Raw genomic sequence first — 24,034 nt, 5'->3', positions numbered from 1 at the left:
ACTCTCCAACCCTGGCATTTCCAGGGGCCCTGTGCTATACTGTGCCATGTTGGGGTTCCTGCGGCCAAAGGCCTCCTCAGACATAGCAGGTGTTATCCACGTTCCCATGAGCTTGACATGCAATGATCAATAATTAAACTATTTTGGAAAAACTTTAGGAAGGGAAATTTTCAATCATGTATATAAAATAGTTCCATTCTCCTTCCAAGTTCCTGACATGGAGCTCCTAAAGTCTTTGGAGCCTCTCAAGTGCTAAGTGTTTTCTGTTTCCGGAGGGTGTGACTGAGGGATGGTGTCCTTATCACCACTCAAGAAAGGATTGGTTGCCATGTGAACCACACAAGTGATGACAGGATGGGAACTTTCAGCCCCATCCCATCCCTACATCTCTGTGGAGGGTAAAGAGGCTAAAGGCTGAGCTGATAAACCAATGACCACTGATTTAATCATTAATGCCTACATAATAAAGCTTCCATCAACAGCCAAGGGGACTGGGTTACCGGACCTTCTGGGTAGCTGGACACAAGCAGGTTCCCAGAAAATGTAGGGTTCCATGTCCCTTTCTCCTACCTGCGGACTATACTCTCCTACGGAAGTCTTTCTCTCAGTTCTGTGGGTTACGGCAGTAAATAAATCAAACATAAAAGGAGTCAGTGGGGCCCCACTTTATAGTTGCTCATCGGAAGGACACAACCTGCATTTGCAACAGGGCCCCTAAAGCAGAGGTGGTCTTGGGGTGTGAAGCCCTCAGCCTGAGGGATCCGACACCGTCTCTAGGTTGATAATGTCAGAACTGAACGGTCTCCTATGTACAGACCTTAAGCGGAACTTTTGCATATCTTGCTGGATACAATTATTTTATTGATATGCCTTAAGACGATAGATAGCTAATGGGGGTTGTGGGAGAGTATCGCTTACGGTTAATGAGAGTCACAGACTTTACTCTATTTCCAACTAAGCATCAGCTGGGAGATTCTTCCTTCGGTTAAGCCTTTCTCAGTCCCCTGTGTGACTAAGGGCCCACCATAGACACTTTTCTAAGATGTTTCTGATGTTCCACCCTCCTCTGACTTTGGATCCTAGTACCAAGCTCAGATGCCACCATGCAGTTGACTATGATAACAGTGTTGCCTTGGTAATTCCCCTAGGATGGAGCCATACATGTCACCCCCATCACTGGGAAGCTACATGTCTCTTCTTTACTCTAGCTATGTGGGCATAATGGCATGGCCATCTCCTCCTGTGTTTCTGTTTCTCTTGGGCCATAATGTTTGGCTTAAGAGATTGGTTCTCAGGACTGGAAAAATAGCTCAGCAGTTAAGAACACTGGCTGCTCTTCCAGAGGTCCTGAGCTCAATTCCCAGCAACCACGTGGTGGCTCACAACCATCTGTAATGGGATCCAATGCCCTCTTCTAATGTGAAGACAGCTACAGTGTACTCATATACATTAAAAAAAATATTTTTTTAAAAAAGAGATTGGTTCTCAACCCATGATGGAGAAACACAACCCCTGCAGGGACTTTTCAAAAGTGGAACTATATGTGTGTGACCCTCTGAAAAGGAAAGCCTGGAGCCATGTGTGCCTCCCTTACAGTCAGAGAGACAGTCCTTGTGGTGCTTAAGCCTCAGAACTTAGTCTTTGCTCAGACATCACCCTCCCTTCCTTATGATTAGCTGTGTGGCTCACATGAGGCACTTGTCTTGAGACAGGGATGTAGTTTAGTTGGTAGAATGTTTGCCCAACATGCACGAGGCCTTGTGTTCAGTCCCTAGTATCACACAAACCCAACCTCAGGGGCATATGCCTGTAACTTAAGTACTCTGAAGTCCAGGGTCAGTATCATTTTTATGGAAATGTTGAGGTGAGCCTGGGTTATATGAGACCCTGTGCAGAAAGCAAGCCAACAAAACAAAATGAAGGTGAGGTTTTGTCTCAGGGAACCCAAAAAGTGTAATATTCCAGAGAAATATTTCTAATTTTGCACTCACTTAAAGGAAAATATTGATAACAGAAGTCATGCTGCATTGGAATGATAGCAGAATAACACTGCATTTATGAAGTATCAAGTGCCTGTTAGAAAGGGTCTGGTTTGGAGACAAAAGGGGCCAGGACTATTTTGTTTTTTCCTCTAAGTTCAGGGACTGGCCTGTCTGCTGCTGGGGAGATCCTCCAGCAGTAGAAGCATTTGATTGTCAAACTAAGATGATCTGCCTGCCGTGCCCCTTCCCTCAGGGTTTTTTACATGGGTCCTGGGGATGGAACTCAGACCCAGATTTGTATAACAGGTGTTTTTACCTGCTTTGCAATCTCACCCCTGGGATCATTTTTTTTTATTGTTGTTTTTGTTTGTTTTAAAGTGTGTGTGTGGGAGAGACAGACAGACAGGCTCATATCTCTCTCTCTCTCTCTCTCTCTCTCTCTCTCTCTCTCTCTGTGTGTGTGTGTGTGTGTGTGTGTGTGTGTGTGTGTGTGTGTGTGAGAGAGAGAGAGAGAGAGAGAGAGAGAGAGAGAGAGGAGCCTAGAGACACTGGATACCCTGGAGCGGGAGTTACAGGTGGTCGTGAGTCACCTGACCTGAGTTCTGGAAATGGACCTCAGGTCCTCTGCAAAAATAGTATATACTATTAAACTGTTGATCCATCCCTGCAGCTGAAATTCTCTGTTCTTCTGAGCTCAGATGAGAGATACGTGGTAAGGTAAGTCACTAGTATCTTAACTTTTGACTCCAGATACCTTTCAGCTTATAGCTTAAAATTCAGCCAAAGCAAACATGAGAACTGCCTTTGGCCAGGGTCACTGTTTCCTGTCTCCTAGTTCATGCTTGACTGATAATTCTGAGCTCTAAATTCTTGGGTATATATATATATTTTTTTTTTCAAATTTAAATTTTAAAAGATTTCTTTATCTTTTTCGAGGGGGCAGCACCTTGTCCATCTTGATGGAAGAAAAATGAAACCCTGTTGCATTTACCGTGGAGAGGACTGGAGGAAGGGCAGGCCCTAGAGAGTGCACCATGAGCTTCTTGCTTCTTAGAATTGAGCCTCGTCTTAGACATTTCTCTTGACTAATCTCAGCTCTCACCAATGACCCTTCCTCCTTTTGATCAAGTGTTTAATTTCCTTGGAAGGCTTTCTCAGGTTCAGCTATTACTGAGAGGATTTCCATGTCACCGTACCCTCTAATGACTAAATCTTACATATCCAGGATTTCAAAAAAAGGCATTTCTGTTCATCTAAGTAACTAGTTCAAGGATTTGATTTTCCTTTCCTATTATTGCCGAAGTGAGAATTAATTTAGAAATGTCTTCTGCTAAAAAATTATCTCACAAAAAAAAAAATCAAGGAAACTCAAAGATTCAGAGGATTTTTAGTTCTTAGTTAGCTATACTGATTTAGTTCAAAGCTTAGTTTGCTAAAAAAAACATACTAAAGTCCCAACTTGATTTGGGTCATTCTGTTTGTTTGCTTTCTATTTCTTCCTCTTCGGAACTTCAGCTCTTCTTACAACCCTTTAAGTTTTTTCTAATTTGAAAGAGGGAAGGGAAAAAAGTGCTAATTCTTAGGAAACATGGTGTAGGTTGATGTCAGTGCAAAACATGATTGGACAGTAGATTGTGGGGCGGGGACAATGTTTTGGTAAGGCAGAAAAGAAGGAGAAAGCAAGATTCAAGAGGAGGCAGCAGGAGAGGAGGATGGTTCAGATCAAGGTGAACTAGATCTGTTTTATCTTGTCTAGGTGGGCGGTTTATATCTTTATTAATTGGCAGTGAATTTATTGTTTGGATGTATTGTGCATTTAGAATTTAACAAATAAATCTGTTTGATAAGTTACTGATTGTTGAGCCATGTCTTTACCAGGCTTTGGAGGACAGTGTGTGAAACCAATGGCTAAGAGGCAGCTGGAGTGTGCAGTTCCAGCTCTGTTTCCCATGAGAGGTGAGGGAAAAAGATGTGTGGGTACCAAGCTTTGTAACTAACCACCTAAATGACTGTGTGGGACTAGGTACCCGGCTCCACACTGTAGTGGCTTTCTCAGAGTGAGACTGTGGAACCGGTAGCAACAGATTCCTTTTTCATATTCACTGCAACAGCACGGTGTATGCATAACAATGCACGCAGAGAACACAGCAAGGGGCCATCAAGTTAACACAACAGTTAGCAGTGAGAATTCTGGCTGCGGCTGCATAACTGGCCCAGAAGTTAGGCTCATACAAGCAAGCCCAGCACTTGTATCAGGCAGCTCACAACCACCTGTATTTCCAGATTCAAGGAATATGAAACCTGCTTTGGTCAGTTGTTCGCATGTTTGTTTGTTTGTTTTGTAGACTTCCACTGATCTCAACTCTGAATATAAAACTTCTGTGGCTCTCACATCAGAGGTTGGCTGCTTTTAAAGAATTTGGCTTGAGCCAAAGTCAAAGTGAAGGTCTGGCATACCTGATATACTTGACAGAAAGTGTGTTGTTGGGGAGGGGGTTGGCCACACCAGAGAGAGGAGGGGTTGGCCTTACCCAAAAACCAAGTCTGTAAGCAGGGTAAAGAATTTGGGTCCTGTGGTTCCACTAGGACAGGAAACTGACTTCAATGACATGGCCATCCAACCGTTCATTGTGTCAATGTAAAGAATAGTGGACCTCAAGGCTCACATGAGTGTCCCTGGCTGTCCCATTCCATACTTGACACAGGTTGATGCCAAGAGGATGCTGTGTCCTGACTCTGAGACAGGGAACAGTGTACATGTACACATTTGTACCCCTCATACTCTGCCTCTGGCATCCTGAATAGTTCTTGTCTCTTTCCCAACAGCTCAGCTGTAACCATAAGTATGACACTTCTGTGAGTGCTGAGTCTTTATAGTGAATTATAGACTCTGAGAGCACTTGGAGGAAATGAGAGGCATCTTAGGGATTCCTCTTCCATTTTCTCCTAACAGCTCCTAACTGAGCACCTACACAGGGTGTTTTCTGTTGAAATACTTGTGTGATTGGGAGTGCCAGCACAGTCCTATGCCAGCACTCAGAAGGCTCATCTCTGTGCCTTCAAGGTCAGCCTGAAATATTTAGCAAGATACTGTCTTAAAAAACTGAATGGGGCTGGCAAGGTGGCTTAGTGGGTAAAACAACTTGGTATAGGAGCCTGGTGGGCTGCATTTGATCTTCAGATGCCGTGATACAAGGAGAGAGCTAACTCTCAGAAGTTGTCTTCTCTATACAGTATGGTGTATGCTCTCTCTCTCTCTCTCTCTCTCTCTCTCTCTCTCTCTCTCTCTCTCTCTCTCTCTCACACACACACACACACACACACACCCCAAAAAATCCATTGTTGTAAGCTTTTCACATACACACACAAGACAAGTAATTCATTGTTGTATGCCTCACACACTAACACAAACACTAACACACACACACATACTAACACACACACACACACACAGACACACACACACACACACACACACACAGACACAGACACACACACACACACACATACACACACACTGCCTCTACTCAGCTCTGAGACTAGGCTGCTACAAACAACAGACTGTAGTCCAGAGAAGGGAGGTCTTTAATGAAGAGATTTCAAAGGAAAAATCTACCAGATGGACTTCTAACTGGATCTAGGAGATAAAGGAAAAGGGAAAAAAATTAACAAAATCTTTTGATAACTTGTTAGATGTTATTGTTTCATGATAGAGTTGAGTTGACTTGGAAGAAAGTTAACAAGCTGATTTTTAAAATTTCTACTTCAAAGGGAGTAGAATTTATGTTCAGTAAAATTTATATTCATGTTGAATATAGGCTGTATAAACTGGGGTTTTGCCATCAAGTAAGATAAAATACTTGAAGGTCCCTATGGCCCTTCTTGTCCTTATCATGACCCTATAACTATTAATTTGATTTTGATTATCTTGAAGGTCAATTTTTATGTAGTCTTAAAAAACAACAGCATAATACACTATCTCTCTTATATCAGGTGTCTCTTCTCTGTATGGGGTCTGTAGGTGCCACAGAACTGTGCCGTGGTCAGAGGATGACCTTGGGTGTCAGATCTCATCATTGTCCACTTTATCTGATGCAGAATGTTTCGTTTGCCGCTATAAGCACCAGGCTGACTGGTGTACAAGCTTCCGGGAATCCCGTCTCTGCCCTCTGCCTCACCATAACAGCATCATGAGGGTCCTGGAAACTGGAACTCAGATGCTCACACTTGCATAGAGATCTCTTTAGCCCACTGAGTCATTCCCTTCCCCTCATGTCTGCTGTCCTGTGCATTATAACGTCTACGAGATTCTTCCATGCCGCTACCTATGTGTTCTCCCAACACACAAAGCGTCCCATTGTATTGATTGTTACTATTTAGTTAAGTCTTCACCTGTTGATGAGCCCTGGGCCAAGGTGAATGGGACTGTACGAACATTCCAGCGCTTTCCTCTGTGAACAGGTGCTCTCAGATCCCTTCTCGTGGGTAACACCCAGGAAGCAGAATGGCTGGCTCATGGGCTCAGGATGTGTTAACATTTCAAGGAACTGCCAGATGTTTTTCCCAAAGCGATTATCCCGTTTTATATGCCAACCAGCAAAGTATGAGCGGCCGGCTCTGCACCTTTGCCCACTGATGTCCTTGCCTGTCTTTGTCTTGGTTGCCGTTGCTGTGATGAAGCCCTGTGCTCAAAACCACTTGGGGAGGAAAGGATTATTTGTCTTACACTTCCACAGCACCATTCATCACTGAAGGAAGTCAGGACAGAAAGTACTAGGGCAGGAACCTGGAGGTAGGCGCTGATGCAGAGGCCAAGGAGGGTGCTGATTACTGGCTTGCTCAACCTCCTTTTTTTCTAGAACCTAGAACTACAGCCCAGGATGGCCTACCCACAATGGCCCTTTCCCATTGATCACTAATTGAGAAAACGCCTTACAGGCTTTCCCTACAGCTCAATCTATCTTTTCTTTCTTTTCTTCCTTCTTTTTGTTGGGGGGGTGGGGTGGGGTGGGAAATGGAGGTACAGAGAACTGAGATGGAGTTTGTCTGTTGTAGCCCTGGCTGTCCTGGAACTCACTCTGTAGAACAGGCTGACCTCAAACTCACAGAGATCTGCTTGCTTCTGCCTCCTGAGAGCTAGAATTAAAGAGGTGCTTCACAGCTACCCTGCCCCACCACCCAGTCTTATGGAGACATTTTTCCCAGTTGAGGCTCTGTCCCCTCAGATGACTCTAGCGTGTGTCAGGTTTTCATAACTAGCCAGCACACTTTCCTTCTCCCACTGTATTTTTTAAAGCAGCATTGCATAAGTCTAGTTTACATACAATAAAAATTCATTATTCCATGTGTACAGCATAGTGATAAACTACATATACTCCTGTGAACCTCGCTGCAAACTTGAACTAGAGGGAGAACACAGCTGTCAGTCTAGAAACGTGGTTGTGCTCCCTCTGGAATCTGTTCTGCTCCACGCCTAAGCCTTCCATCCCTGCAAACCTGCCTTTTCTGGGTATTCGGTGCAGATGCAGGTCTTTTTTCTCAGGGTTCTCTTGCTTGCTACAAGGTTTCTGACCTGCTTTCCTGGTTTAATCCGCCTGTCAGTGGCTGTGGAGGAAGAAAAGTGTTACTAACGACTTAGCCCACCACAACTTCTTGGTATTAGTTACTGGCTCCTTGTTCTCGAAGGAAACATTTCCTTTTCAGCACCATGTGCTTCATGCTTCATGTTGCAGATTTGCCAAGTCCCATGGTGTGGATGCTGCACAGACACTGGGCTAAACTGAGGGACCCCAAGCTTAGAAACCCCATTTTAATAATGATGGGTAGTAACAAAATCTACTTAGCTGTTGACTTGGAGAAAGGTACTATCTTCCTCAGACCAACAGCAGACAAAGCACCAAGAAAACGAGAAAGTATCAGTCAGTCTTTCAGCGGCATTGGCAATAGGGTCCATGTACCCCCGTCCTTCTTCTTTTCCTTCTTTAGTGATGTGATTATAGAGGTAAAACATTGCATATACAGACATCAGTGCTCTACTGCGGTGAAGAGACACCATGACCATAGCAGCTCTTAGAAAAGAAAACTTTGAATCTGGTCTGGATTACGGTTTCAGAGGTTTGGTTCATTGTCATCACCATGTGGAGCATGCTGGTACTCAGGCAGACATGGTGCTGGAGAAGTAGCTAAGAATTCCACATCCAGATCCGCAGGCAGCAGGAAGAGGCCAGACTCTAGGCCAGACTTGGGTTTTTGGAACCTCAGATCCCACCCCTAGTGAGCTCTAACACAGCCACACCTACTTTTAATTCCTACTCAAGTAGTGTCATTCCCTGGTGACTAAGCATTCAAATATAAGAGTTCATGGAGGCCAGTCTTCAAACCACAATAGGGAAAGAAAACAATATTGCACTTTTTAATTTGTGTGTGTGTGTGTGTGTGTGTGTGTGTGTGTGTGTTGAGGCAGGGTTTTATTACATAGCCCGGCTACTTATCAAGTCTGAGGCCAGCCTAGCATATGGGAGATTCTGTCTCTAAATAAACAAACTAATGAACCAATTTTTAAAGTGGCTTTTGAATTTCCATATAAAATTTAGGAAAAACTTGCCAGCCTGTTAAAAAAGGGAGATGCTTTTATGATTTGACAGACATGTGTTGACTTCTCATGTCAACTTGAGGGCAGTTTTTATCTTAAGACAGCAAGATCAGGCTTCTAGCTCACAGGCCCGGAGCGCCTCCTCTTCATTTAGATTTTCTTTAATTCTTTACATCAGTGTCTTGTGTTGAGCACTTTCCACTTTAAATGATGACTTTCTTGCTGCTGCTGTTTTACTGACTGTTGTCTTTGGATCCTTGTTGCTAAAATGTAGAAGAAAATAATGTTTTTGTATGGCTCGTTTCCTTTTTCCCTCTCTCTCCTTTATTAATCTGCGTAGACTGATGCTTCTTTGAGATCTCTTCCAAGCAATGCGGCGTGGTATACGGCAGAGCATAGTGTTACCGGTTCCTTTCTAACATGACGCATTTATGGAAAGGCAGGAGCAAATGTTCTTGCCTTGCTCCTGATTGTAGGAGGAAAGTATTTAGCATTTAAATGAAACTAGTTAAAGTCTTGTAGAGTATTAGTTACTTAGTTGATAACATTGATCTTTGAGGATATTTAGAAACATAGAGAGTGGAACAAAACACACCACCATGAATATATATATACAAAAACACACACGTGTGTGTGTGTGTGTGTGTGTGTGTGTGTGTGTATCCTCTGTCTGTTCATTTGGCTTAAGTAAACCCAGGCACAATAGTGAATCCGAGTTATTTTTTTTCATGTCAGGAAACATCAGAGGGTAGAATAAAGATGTGGTGTACATGGTATATGTTATACATCATGTAAATGGCTGTGTCAGAGCCAACTGTAAGGCAGTAAATGATTGCTCTGATCAGAAAGGCCGATCCATCTGAGAGCTGTGATGGAGAGGCCTTGGAGGCTGGGCAGGAGACGATAACATGTCCGAGATACCCGGTAGCTTTGAGTCAGCGTGCAGGACCTCCTCTCACATAGGAAAAGGCATTACTTTCTCTGAGGGCTGGGAAATCAGGCTCCCTGAGCTGGCGTGATCTGTGTCGAACGAGCTGCTGGAAGGACTAAGACAGATTGCAGACATGCATTAAGGGAAGGCAAATTCCCTTCAGCATGAGACTAGAGGTTGAGATATTACATTAGCTGAGTGTCCCAGTTGCCTTCCTCATTCAATATTCATGCTAAAATCCCTGTCAATCAACAGGAACAACCAAGTCCTGCTCACGCCTATGAGAGAGAAGCTGTGTAGCTGCTCCGTGCAGGGTAAGATAGCTGGGACTTGGTTTTGCAGTGTGCGCAGCAACGGGCATGTGCTCGGTGTTGATATTCAAGCCCCTCCTTTGTTCATCTTTTAGCAGAGCAGGTGCCTTGGGAGGGTGGTGGGTGGCTCTGCTTGGCAGATTTCAATGCCCATGAGATCTAACTGTGGGCATTGTGAAAACATACATTTGGGAACTGAAGAGCCCTCTTAGTGGTTGAGAGCCCTTGCTGTCCCAGGAGAGGACCAGAGTTTAGTTCCCAGTACCTATGTAAGATAGCTCACAATTACCTGAAATTCTAGCTTCAGAAGATCTGAAAACTTCTTCTGGCTTCACACTACACACACACACACACACACACACACACACACACACACGTAAAATTCATCTTTTATTTTGTTTAAAGACAGGATCATTATATAGCCCTGGCTGGCTTGAAAGAACTCACTATGTAGAACAGGCTAGCCCAAAGAAACTCACTGTGTAGACCAGGCTAGCCCAAAGGAACTCACCATGAAGACCAGGCTGGCCTGAAGGAATGCTCTATGTAGCCCTGACAGCCCTCAAACTCAGAGATCCTTCTGCCTCTGCTTTCCTGGATAAAAATGCATGTGTCACCACTCACAGCCTTTTTGTTTTAATGTAGATTTTCTGGGCTTTCATTGTTACCCCAAACCCCGCTGATTCAACTGGTGACAGTGGTGTTTCAGGCAGTGCTCTCAGCCCAATCCCTGAGAAACCCTGAGGTGATGAAAAGCCCAGCAGTCTGGGACAGAGGGCTTTATCTCATGGCCTCGGGATTGTAACCTAACCTTTTACTTTTGTAACTTTTCACCTGAGCCAGTGATCTTGATGACATTGTGAGCGGCATGGAGTGAGACTTGAATGAGATGAGGCCTGGTGTGGGGCGGGGTGTGAGGCTGGGTGGGGCTGCCGTTGGGGTTGGGGCAGGAATGCTAACATACACCTTTAGCCTCAGTGCTCTTGGTTCTTTTTTGTTTTGAGACAAAAATCTATCTCAGGCTGGCCTCCATCTTGCTTCTGCTCCTTCCACCTCCACCTCAGATGCTGGAATTTCATGTTTGTACTACACTACAGTTTACATGGCTCTGGGGAGAACCCAGAGCTGCTTGCAGACAAAAAAAAAAAAAAAAAAAAAAAAAAACCCAACAACAACAACAACAGACATAATGGCTGCTCAGGCACTGCCTAACTCTACCCCTCCCTCCCCGGTATTAGCTGGAGTATAGCAAAGAGTTAAGTTTTCCTCAGAAGGCTTGGCTTGGCACAGAGACTACATTTCCCACAAGGAAGCCTGTGAAGCTGGGGTCCAGGGGCCTAGTGAGGCCTAGTAGATTAGCCAGGTCTTCTTTACAAAACAGTAACCTCAGGGGTTGATGTAACCTACCTTTCTGTGCCCCCCCCCTCCCCCGTGAGCTTGCAGAGGCAGGGGGAGGTTGGGAGGGTGAGGGGAGGAGTGTGGGGGTGGGGGATGTTGGCAGGTCAGGTCAGGAAGCAAACTGACCTGGTTTCCTGGCCTGGTCTCTGTCTGGTAAGCAAACAGTTTTTGCACATGTCAGGTAATTTCTGCCAATTTTAATTTCCTATTTGTGAAATAAAGGCGAATTGTCTGTGGGCCTTGTGGCTTAAGCACTTTGCATATAGCCTCCCTCCAGGGTTCCCACAGGAGTGGGGGTCCACAAAGTAAGATTTGCTAATGTGGTTAAAGGATTTACTCAAAATCAAGGGGCTAACATGGACTTGGGTTTAGATGGCAGAATGAAGCCTGTGATGGTAAAGACAGGGCCACCCATCCTTCAGGACAGCAAAGGGGACTCCAGAGGCATTCCTGGTACAGGGACAGATCCACAGAGGCTCAGTAAGGCCTGTTTAGAGGCTGGTGGGTCCTTAGGAGCAGGGATCCCACAGGACAGGGTCTTAGGAACTTGAGGAGTTGAGGAATTTCTTACAGTCGCTCTCCCTAAGAAACTTCGAGCAAAGCTAAAATAATGTTTCTAGACTTTATGTTTGAGTTTATGAAAGGGGGGAGGGCTCTAGCTTCCATGTTCTGTCTCAGAAGAGAGAAGGGAGAGAGAAGGGCGGGGCAGGAGTTAGGAGGGATACTTCCATATGAGTCCTACCAATGTCCTGCAATTCAAAGTATAGATGGCTTCCAACTTAGGATGCTATGACATTTTCTTTCTTTCTTTTAACTTTACAACAATGAAAAGCAGCATGCATTATTCAGCAGAAATCGGGCTTTATATTCTAGGTGATCTGGTTCCAGGCTGTGGTGTGACATTCTCTTATGATGCTTAGCCCAAGTATTTTGAGTACATTTAAGGTGGACTAAGTTAAACTACAACATTCAGGACATATTCAGGTATAGTCAATGAGTTTGGGCACGGTGTTTGCAATTTCTATTATATTTGTCAAAATAAGGACATCATCAAAACTTGAGAAGCATCTAGAGTTACCATGGGAAATGCTTTTAACCACTAAGCCATCTCTCTAACCCTCCAATTCTCTTTTTGAAAGAGTATTACCCCAGCTTCTCCTTCAGAGATTCCTAGAAGATACTTCTACAACCCTGTTCACACCCTCAGTCCCAGCCACAGTCAGCTTGTGCTCTGTTGTCTTACCACTGGCCTAGATTTCACTTTGCTTCCTCCCTCCTTTCCTCCCTCCCTCCCTTCCTCCCTCCCCCCTTCTCTTACTCCCTCTCTCCTCCCTCCCTCCTTCTCCTACTTCCTCCCTCCCTTCCTTTCTTCCTCCCTCCTTCCCTCCTTTTCCTCCTCCCTCTCTCTCTTCCCTCCTTCATTAGACAGGGTCTCATGCATCCCAGATGGACCTCAGATTCACTACGCAGCAGAACATGACTTTCCAATCCCCTCTCCTCCACTTCCCTGAGTGCTGGGGTAACAGGTGTGCGCTGTCATGTCTGGGTTATGCACTAGTGAATATCAAACCCTGGACTCATGGATACTCAGCAGGCACCTGCAGGGCCACACCCCCAGTTCCATGTTTGTTGACTCGCCCTTTCTGTTCCCTACCCTCTGCTTAAAATCTTAGTGGGGAGCCACTTGCTCTTATTTATAACTGGACCCAGACCAAGACTCTAAGGTAGTTTATCTGATGGTGAGATACTTTAAATCAGGTGCAAATCTTGGTCCTTGCCTGGAACCACTGCCCCCAGCCCCTGCAGGCATCGTCAAATGTTTGTTAAGGAAATTCTGTGGGGGTAGCAAACTCCATCTTGTTTATCTTTCTTTGTCATTTCAAAAATAATTTCCTGAGGCATGTAGTGCACCGTGGAGAAGCCTTGTTTGGATGAAAGTTTGGGGACAGGTAAAAGGAAGACAGATTAGTAGAGAAATTAAAGCAATTACACACACACACACACACACACACACACACACACACACAGTACTATACTTATAGCCTTTCAACCTAGAAGGGATAATGCCCTTGTGTCATACAACAACCATTCTCATAACTGTGTAAGGCAGAGGGTACTATGTCCTTGTGTTGTGCTACAACAGTTCACACAACCATGTACAGTGGAGGCTGTTTCTCCTGTCATTTAAACAAAGAGTTTGAACTAGGCTTAGTGGCCCATGCCTTTAATCCCAGCACTCAGGAGGCAGAGGCAGGTGGATCTCTGTGAGTTCCGGCCTTGTCTACAGGACCTGTTCTGGGAAGCAAAGGCTACATAAGGAAACCCTGTCTTGAAAAAACAAAAATCAGGTTCTGAAATTTAGAAAGCCTTAATATTTTTCCCCAAATCAAGGCATAGACAATAAAAGCAGATTTAAATCTCTGATTTATTCAGGCTCCAAAACCTCTGTTCTTTCCATAATTTCTGGTTCTACACAACCTTCTCGGGTTATCTCTTACAGCTGGAAGAATCCCACATCCTGAAGCCCCAGACTGACTTTTTAGGAGTCATACACCTCCTCCTTCCGTTCAGAAGTGATCTTCCTGCACTGGGGGTGGACTAAGTCTGTGGAGGGCTTATGTTCTGTGCCTAAAGCCTGACTTTGAACACCAGCACCACATATAACAGGTATGTGTTGTATCTGAAAACAGGTTAAATCTGAAATCCCTAAAGTCTGGAAAGTGGAGGCAGAATTGGGGCATCCTTGGCTACATAGGCAGTTGGAGGCCAGGCTGGAAACCCAAAAAGAAAGAAAAAGTATCCAAAAGAAAACGTTATCTCTTTAGGCTCCACCAAGCCCTGAGGTAGATGTCTGGTTTTGAGACACAGGTGACTTACAGTTTGAGAGACAAAGTCTAAGCATTTGCCTGGCTCATGGGCAACGTGTAACTCGAAGCCCACAGAGATCGGATGAGGAAGGAGAGCTCCAAATGCTGCTGCTGGTACCTGGGCTCATGTCTGCCTGTGGCTACTCACTGGCTCCAGGCAGCTCTAGGAGCTCAGAGCAGAAAGCCTCTGCAGTTGGTTCTGTGAGTATTTAAAGCTTCTAATAGTTAAATATGTGTGTATGTCATATACATACATACATACACCACACACACACACACACACACACACATACACACACACACACACACACACACACACACACACGTTGTTGATGGTGGGGTCCACTCCTGTTTTTTAGTGGTTAAGACCTGGGAAACTTTGTGGAGTTGAAACTGGGGATACGACTCAGCAGAAGGGCGCATACATATGCTTGAATACATGGTTCCAATCCCACCTCTTCCCTCTTTGAAAATAAGACCACCCCAGTTTTGCTTTTTGGTTTGCACATCAGTAACTGAACGGAAATCTTAGAAGAAAGGGGAGGTTTTCAGCGAGCAGGGGAGGGTGAGTCAAATGGAAACATTAGAGGGGCTTTTGCGTTTTAGCAGAGAATCTTCAATAATCCATGAACAGCAAGAAAAAAAAAAGCCTCAGTAATTAAATGCCCTAAAGTTCTAGCTTTTAATTTCCTTTTCTTTCCCTTCCCTCCCCCCACAGAGATTCCTTTTCTCCCTACTGGTTGTTAGCTTTTTGTCTAAGCTCCGCCCCCACAGTTACCTGGCAACAGCCAAGTGTGCCTGACTCACTATAAAAGGGGCGGCTTGCCCCCTTCTCCTGCTCTCACTCTGTCCTCTTGCCCCTCCCCCCTCCCCCACCCACATGCTCATGGCTGGCCTCTATCTCTCTACTCTCTCTCTCTCTCTCTCTCTCTCTCTCTCTCTCTCTCTCTCTCTGCCTTTCTCTGTCTCTACTACGCTCCCCTCCCCATGCCCCGAATAAACTCCTTTTTATGCTAAACTGTCGTGTGGCTGGTCCTTCAGGGGAAAGGGGTGCCTCAGCATGGGCCCCGCGGAGGCACCCCCTTCCCACACACCTTACCGCACCTCCATCAAATAGATTCCTTCTCTATTTTTATAAAACACGACCCTGGTAACCTTTCTTCTAAAATCTGGCTCAGCCCAGGAACACCTATTGCCCCCTTTCAGGATCCTCGCATGAATTATCGCACAGCGGTTTTTCAGAGCAGCGCTGAAAGTCCCCAAACAGCCCCTAGAGATTAAGGCAGGAAGGAACGTGGATGAGGGTCGGGAGCACGGAAGCTGAAAGAGAAGCCAGTATGATTTGGTGAGCTTAAACAAAAAAGCCAGTTTCCACACAGTTTCCGTGTGTTCTGGGGAGGAGGGGCCTCGAACCCTGCCTGCACTCTGGACATCTGGCTCCTGAGCTTAGCCAATCAGAAGTAAATGGGTGTCGGGTTCTAGGAAGCGAGTGGCCAGTACTTCTCCACAGAATCAGGAACAAAGGAAGATTGGGTGAAACAGTGAGGGCCCTGGAAATGATGGGGTGCTTTTGCCTCAGGACTCCCAGAGACGCGAGTGTTGGGACAGGGGCTCCATGATCTTGCAGGCTGCCACCCTTGCTCCAGGTTCAAGAGGGCCAAGGTGAAGTGGGAGAGCAGGACCCTGGACGTCCTCTGGCTGCCAGACTCACCCATTCACATATACCACAAACACAGCCCTATCTAATAAACAATTTAAAAACAATTCAGACGCCCCAACTCTGAGCCTCTGGGATTGGTCCCTGGGCTCTAAATGGTTACACACTCCTAAGTTTTCCTCATTAACTTTGAAGTTTTGAGATTATTGGTTTTGAACTGCTAGAGCTTTGTTTGTTTGTTTATTCTTTAATCTTTTTTTACAGTCCAGACTTTATCCCCTTCCTGGTCCACCTTCCAACTGTTCCACATCCTCCAACTCCCTCCCCACTCCAAGAGAATGTCCTCAGCCACCCCCGCCCCATCACACTTCCTGAGGCCCCAAGTTCTGGAGGCTTAGGTGCATCTTCTCTGACTGAGCCCAGACCTGGCAGTCCTCTGCTGTACATGTGTTGGGGGCCTAATATCAGCTGGTGTGTGCTGCCTGGTTGCTGGCTGGGTGTCTGAGAGATCTCAGGGGTCCAGGTTAGTTGAGAATGCTGGTCTTCCTATAGGGTCGCCCTCCTCAGCTTTTTCCAGCTTTTTTCTAATTCAACCACAGGGGTCAGCAGCTTCTGTCCATTGGTTGGGTGTAAGCATCTGACTCTGCTGTTTGTTCAGCCTTTCAGAGGGCAGTCATGAGAGACCCCTGATAGCATCCGTAATACTGCCAGGCCTTGGGGCCTCCTCCTCACTCGGATCTTAATTTGGGCCTGTCACTGGACTTCCTTTCCCTCAAGCTCTTCTCCATTTTTGATCCTGCAGTTCTTTCAGACAGGAATAATTCTGGGTCAGAGTCTGACTGTGGGATAGCAACCCCAACCCTCCACTTGATGCCCTGTCTTTCTACTGAGGTCTCTGCTGCAAATGGGCTGTACTTTCACCAGTAGCCTCTTCTGGGTTCTCTTTATGGTACCAAGCCTCAACTTCTCTTCGTGACCCCTTCAGTCCTATACAATGACCAAGGATATTCACAGCTAAGCAGTCAACCACTGACCCACCATGGTCTGGGCTTGAGTTGTTAGAATTATGTAAAAATTCTCTGTAGGAGACAAGTTCCACCTCTGCTTGGGGTCTTTTCCTTCTCCCACCATGAGATTGCTGGGGAAATTCCCATTTCTTTGGGGTCTCTGGTTTCAATAGTCTGACAAATTAAGAGCCACAAGATGCTGCCTAGAGTACACTCCTTTTAGACAGACTTGTTACAGGAGAACTGGACAGCAAAGATCATCATCATCATCATCATCATCATCATCATCATCATCATCATCATCATCATATACTTCTGTTTGCTGTAAGTAAATGCCTGTGCTGCTGTAAGTACATTTCTAAGAGAAACAACTTAAAGGTAGTATACTAGCTAGTTTTTCTGTCAACGTGACACAAACTAGAGTCATCTGAGAAGAGGGAACCTCAATTAAGATAATGCCTTCATAAATTAGGGCAGCCGAAGACCATGGAGAACAAGCCAGTGAGCAGCACTTCCCTATAGGCTCTGCATCAGCTCCTGCCTCCAGGTTCCTGCCCTGCTTGACTTCCTGTCCTGACTTCCTTCTGTGATGGACTGTGATGTGGAAGTGTGAGCCAAATAAACCCTTTTCTCCCCAAGTTGCCTTTGGTCATGGTGTTTCATCACAGCAATGGAAACCCTAAGACAGAGATTAGTACCGGGATTGTGGGTATTGCTGTGACAGACCTGACTGTTGGGTTTTATGAGAAAGAGAGAGAGAGAGAGAGAGAGAGAGAGAGAGAGAGAAGGGAGGGAGAAAGAAATCAGGGATATGTTTGATAGAGGCACAGTGTGGTACAGGGAAAGAGGGTGTCTCTATAGGTTCATACTGAGGCATCCCTTCCCCCTGAGGTACCAGTCTTACTACAAAAAGAGTATAGAAATAATTTGGAGCTGGACAGATGGCTCAGTGGTTAACAGCACTCTCAATGCTCTTCCAGAGGTCCTGAGTTCAAATCCCGTCAACCACGTGGTGGCTCAAAACCATCTGTAATGGGATCCGATGCCCTCTTCTGATGTGTCTGAAGACAGCTACAGTGTACTCATAAATAAAATAAATAAATCTTTAAAAAAGGAAATAGTTTATTTAGGGCATGGGAGGGAGAGTTAAGGTAGGGGAAGGGGACAAGAGAGGAGAAAGGAGAAAAATAAGAGACCAGATGAAATCTTCTGGAACGTATTTCCTCAGGGTCAGTACTCAGAAGCTGTGTTCCAGGGTAGCCAAGGTTGTACCTTGTGCTGGCAGCCAAACTTGGTGGAGAGTCACCCAGGTGGTACTGGTATTAAAGGCATGAAGGGGTCATGGAATGTAGCTGAGGAGTGGCACCGTGTGCAGGACTGGGATCCCCAAAGAGACCCAGGAAAGGCTACTGGTGACAGTGTGGCCCGGTTGCCGCAGAGACCCCAGCATTGTGGAGATGTCAGTACCATGGAGTGGCCACCAGGAACAGCAGCAGTGGAGTGGAGACAGCTGGGGCCTGTGTGTTTCCCAGAGAAGTGACCCTAGCCCTCTGGAGGATCCTAGAAGTTTGTGGGTGGGTCCCAGACAGTGGGTATTTAATTATTTACACAGTTGGAGTTTGGTTTTGCTTTGTTCTGATTGTGCCCTGTTCCTCCCTCCTGAAATAAGTGTTTAAATTATTTTTGAATTTACAGGAGCTCTCTTTTCACTTTTAAAGAGATTTTGAAATTTTACAGCGACTTTGAATTTTAAAAGAGAATTTTAAATTTTAAAGACATTTTTTAAATGATGTCTTCTGTTCTATTTTTTATTTTATGTGCATTGGTGTTTTGATTGCATGTGTATCTATCTGTGTGAGGGTGTCAGATCCCCTGGAACTGAAATCGCAGACAGTTGTGAGCTGCCATGTGGCCACTGGGAATTGAACTCAGGACCTCTGGAGAAGCAACCAGAATTCTTAACCACTGAGCCATCTCTCCAGCCCATCACCACCTGCATTATTGACATCAATGTATAAAAGGGGAAGGTTTGCTCTGGCTCACAGTTTCAAAGTCAAAACACAAAGGCAACAGGGTTTGTTTCCCTCGTGGTAGCCAAAAAATAGAAGGATGGGGTACAGGATGCATCTAGCCTGAGTACCCCACCCTCAATTCTATGTCTGATTGCTAGACCACACCTCCAGAAATTCCTATGATCTAGGACAGCATGACTAGCTGAGGACAAACATCAGTACTTAAACCTCGTGTGTGTGTGTGTGTGTGTGTGTGTGTATGTGTGTGTGTGTGTGTGTGCTGTGTATGGTGTATAGTGTGTGTGTGTGGGTGGGTGGGTGGTGGTGGAGATGGGGTATGTATGTATGGTGTGTGGTGTGTGTGTGGTGTATGTGTGGAAGTGGTATATGTGGGTGGTGGGTGGGTGGGTGGTAGTGATGGTATGTGTTTCGGTAAATAAAAAAGAATGTAGTAACAACATTGATGACCCATATGGCACTGCAGGGTATCTTTATCCATGCTCCATGCTGCCCCCAAGGACTCATAGACCCTAGCTTCCTTTGATCTAGGTGGTCTGCTCTGCCCACCCTGGCTGCTTCTGATCCGGGTGGTCCACCAAGGTCCCAGTGTGCTGTTTTCACTCCCCCTTGGTGAGTTGTTACACGTCAGGCACACACACATCCCAATTCCCCCGATGGCTTTGAGCATCTCACCACTACATTTTCTTTTCATCCAATGATGTAGCCACATTAATGAACACACCAAAATATTCATAACAACCTGTATTTATGTGCTGAGACTATTTAAATCTGCTGCCATGTTGGCTTCCAGCTCCTTCCTCTTCTAACCACTTTCCCTAGCTCTCCTGATTCTCCTCGCTTCCTCTCCTCCTCCCTCCTAGACGTTTCCCCACCAACCCTTTCTTCTCATCCAATGAGAGGCTGGACCTGCCTAGTTGTGCAATGACATCATCCTACATGTTTGTAATGTGTGTGTGAGACAGAGGCTGTTGTTGTGTTTCCTGGGGAGATAAAAACAGCTGTCTACCATCCCATATGGGAAGCCAGCAACTGACCAAGGTGACTCTTAGGTTTCAACCTAAAGACAAAGGGCCACAAGGCCTATTTAACGTCAAAGTGGACCTGGTTGCCAGCATAGTCTCCAGATCTTCCAGCGTGCCTCAGTCCCTACTTCTTGCAGTATGTGGCTGCCAAACCCCTCCCTCTACCTCCAACTCCAGCTCAGGGTGGGCTGGCCTTCCCTGAGGGCTCTTCCCTTTATAACCTTGACATCTTGGTTACCCGATCTTTTCTTTTCTCTTTTTGTCTATTCTTCACCCGTCTAACCTCTTGCCTTGGCCGCTCCTTCTCCTGTCTCCCTCTCCTCCCATGGCTGCTCCCGTTCACTCTCTCAGAAGTCCCTGGCCCCGGCTCTGCTCCCCCTTAATTTGCCTTCTCCTCCACCATAGCTAGAGGCAGCCATGGCCTCCGTTTTCATTTTGTTTTATTATTTTACTTAAGTTTTCTATTTGAGATGATTCTTCCAGAGTCCATGATATTGGGCCAGTGAGTTTATCAGGGTGACTATGAATGAGGGATCACAGGGATTTCAGAGGTTACAGGGACACAGTGATTTATAAGCAGCCCACCTCTTCATGGGGATAACACGTTAAAGTTGTATGTAACCCTGGAGTTCTCTCCACGACTGACGAGGCAGCCTTAAGAGACTGAGCGACTCCTCCTGTCAGCTGGTTTCTGCTTCTGTGACCGTGGGAGGGGCTCTGTAACCATACCGTCTGCCTCTCCAGACTCCACTGTCACACGTCTCCTTCGATGCATGGAAGGAGTGTTTCATGCTAAAGCTACCATGGCTCTGTGACCATCACGTCATTTTTAGTTTTCCTGATAATCCTACCAGGTGGAGGCCTATTGTGTAGAGCGTGTGACACAAAGCAGAGGTTACATTTCTTGCCTAAAATCACAAATGCATAGATTTGAGCCAAAATATTTCCAGTTCATAAACAAACAAACCTGTATACTCAGTCTTTCCGTCTTAACAGGCATAATAATTATCTTCACCACTCATATCCCTTTTTGTACCGGATGCAATGGGTTCTCCTCTGGCCCAGTGCAAAGACAAGGAGTACAACCAGAAGACGAAAAGGATGAAGGAGAGTTCGCTACTCCATCAAGACAGCCACAGCAGGACTCTCCTGAAAATCAAAGCAAAGGAATTTTATTGAGAAAATCTACATAAACATGCACACACATATATGCACACAACACACATATACATGTGCACACTCACATACATGCATGCACACACATACACATATACAGACACATATATGTACATTCTCACACACATATGGACACATACACATGCACACACACAGAGAGACACACACACAAACACACACAAATGCTCACACATGTACCTCTATTTATATAGGAAAGGGGGTGTAAGGAACAGGTTCATTTCTGAGCATGCTTAGTACAAGATCACAAATCAGACATTCAAAAAAAGGAGGTGGCAAGCATGTTTCTTGTAAGTTCCTCCAAAGAATCTTATTTAAAACAAAAGACATCCTTGAAGCCATGTCAATAACCTTTTGCTCTTAAATTACTTATTGTATGCATTCATGTCTCCCTGTGTGGGGAAGGTGCATGCTCTTGCAGGATCGTGGATGGAAGTCAGAGGACCACTCGATGATGCTGTTCTTTCCTTTCACCTTGTGTGTCCCTGGGATCAAACTCAAATCTTCAGGCTTGGTAGCCTGCACATCCACCTGCTGAGTCACCTGGCCAGCCATGTTAACAGTCTTCTAAGGAGGCAGCAGTTTACACCCTTCTAAGTGCAGAAGTTTATCCTTAAAAGTTACTGCCTGGCTTAGCTGCTAACACCGATGCGGTTCAGAACATGTCAGAAACATTGTACCTGACATTTGAGAAAACAGAGCACCAGGAAGGTCATCTCCCCGCCTCCCCTTTGCCTTCCTGTCTGAGCCAGCCATAAAGGAATGCTTGACCCTCCTGTGAAGGTCATGAGGCCTGGGGTACTGCTCCCTGCTCCCCACACGTGAAGGCAAGGAATATTGCAGAGGTACAAAAGAAAGAGTCTAAAAAGATCTTGCCAAGTTTCCACCAGTTTATCACGGTTAAATTATATTATCTGTGTTCAATTACACTCTCTACCGAGACCCACTTCTTCCTCAAACACAAGCACTTAAAAAAAAAAAAAAAAGAATGTCTCTGTTTCATTTGGCTGAACTCCCCCTCATCCCCACCCCCTTCCCTGGTGCTAGGGACTGAATTTGGGGCTTTGCACACACCAGGCCTCTGTGTCTCTTCCAGTCTTCATTTCCCAACTCTTCTGTTCTTGCCTTTGCCTGGCTTGTCTGCCTTTTGCTATATAAATACACCAGCTATGAACCCAAGAGACTTTCATTTCACCCACATCTGAAATGAACTATCTTTTCCCTCTGGAATAAATGCTCTCAACTCTTCTCCTAGTGAGTTGGTCTTTTTGATTTTCTTATGCATCTTGGTTTCTGCACTCTACTAAGCATGACTGGGCATTGTCTGTGCCAGGACTGACTAGTAGCACTAGAACAGCAAGCTGTATGATGTAATAGAACATATTCTAGCAGCCACACTTACAAAGCTTTTGTAAATTTTATTTGCGCTGGTGTTCTGTTCTGCCTCTATGTACATCTGTATAAGGTTGTCTGGTCCTCTGGTACTGGAATTACAAACATTTGTGAACTGTCATGTGGTTGCTGGGTTTTGAACCAGGGTCTCTTGGAAGAGCAGCCAGTGCTCTTAACTGCTGAGCCATCTCTCCAACCCTAAAAAGAGTTTTTAAAAAGTGAAAATTTTTTCTTTTTTTTTCTTTTTCTTTTTAGTCCTGGTTACATTGGAACTCACTGTGTAGATCAGGCTAGCCTTGAACACCCAGATTTCCTCCTGCCTCTGTCTCCTGAGTGCTGGGATGAAAGGCCTGCATCAACACGGCCCACCTCCTTCTGCTTTTCTGTGGGTTCTGGGGGTCAAGTTCAGGTTCTTAGGCTTGTGCAGCATGCACTGAGCCTGGTATGCCAAGACCAAAATTATGAGACATTTTCTTTATTTTTGTCTTCCGTCTTCCAAGTTCAGACTTCCCATGTTTCAAGGGGTCAGTAGATATATTCCATGGACACCACACAAGCCTATACTCGGAAATAACAGAAGCATTTGATAACACAAGCCAGAAAGGATGGCCTACATCACTGATGTGCTCTGGGGGATTATTTATACATAGGCTTTTGGCTCCACAGTCACTTGGGCCACTGGGCCTCATGTCCCTGGGTTCTACTGGAGCTAACTGTGACATCCTACTCATGGGAAGACTGCCCCTGCTCCCCACCTCTGCTGAGCCCCCAGTGAGGAGCCATTCCTGGACCTGTTTGCACAACATCTCCAGGTGTTTCCATGTGTCTCAAAGGGAGGGCTGTGGAGTTTACAACAGAGAATGTAACTTAAATTCTTGGACAGGTTAAAAATTAATTATCTCATGTGCTTCATGATACATGGGAAGGGTGTATGGTGAAATCCCATAAACAATGAGTTGATGTTCTAATTCCTAAAGGGCTGAGAAGCTAAACCAAATTTAACATTGACAAAGGTAAGAAAGGCACCGTGGGAGACTTTGGGCCAGAGGTTAGTAGGTCCCTTCACATGCTCCCAAAATGAATTATTTGCTCAGACGTGCCCATTGGACAACACACTACTCTTTCTGTGTTAAAAATGTTGCCCTGCCCCTTTAATTTCCAATAAACATTATTTATGTTCATTGGCTCTAAAAATAACCACACTAGGGTTCTTTGTTTTCCCCATGACTTATTTATTTTTTTCAACTATTCCTGGATTCTTTCTCTCATGTTTGGAGACTGGTTGGGGAGGAGCGGAAAACATGCTATTTTGCAGTCAGTAGGCAAGATAGAGACAAGCTTGTGCACGTTGAAGGCACCTGTCAGAGGCTTGGAGATCCTAGCCAGAGAGCTGAGCCGTGGAATCAGTGCTGGGGTGAGCAGGGTCTGGGGGTGACATCTCTTGATCCAGTTGGAGGAAGTTCTGACATCACAGGGCTGAGAGAGTCACCATCTCACTGTCTGTGGACCAAGACCTCAGTTTGTGTCTCCGGAGCATATGCTTGGACCAAGGGTGTGGTAGGTACCAAGGCAGGTAGGGAAGGAACAGCTCTGGATAAGAACAACCTTTTGTGACTTTACCTCTTTCTCTTCCTGAGCTAGTCTTTAC

The sequence above is a fragment of the Micromys minutus genome (genome assembly GCF_963924665.1).
Source record: "Micromys minutus genome assembly, chromosome: 11".
NCBI lineage: Eukaryota > Metazoa > Chordata > Mammalia > Rodentia > Muridae > Micromys > Micromys minutus.
Note: the sequence above shows the minus strand (reverse complement) of the source record.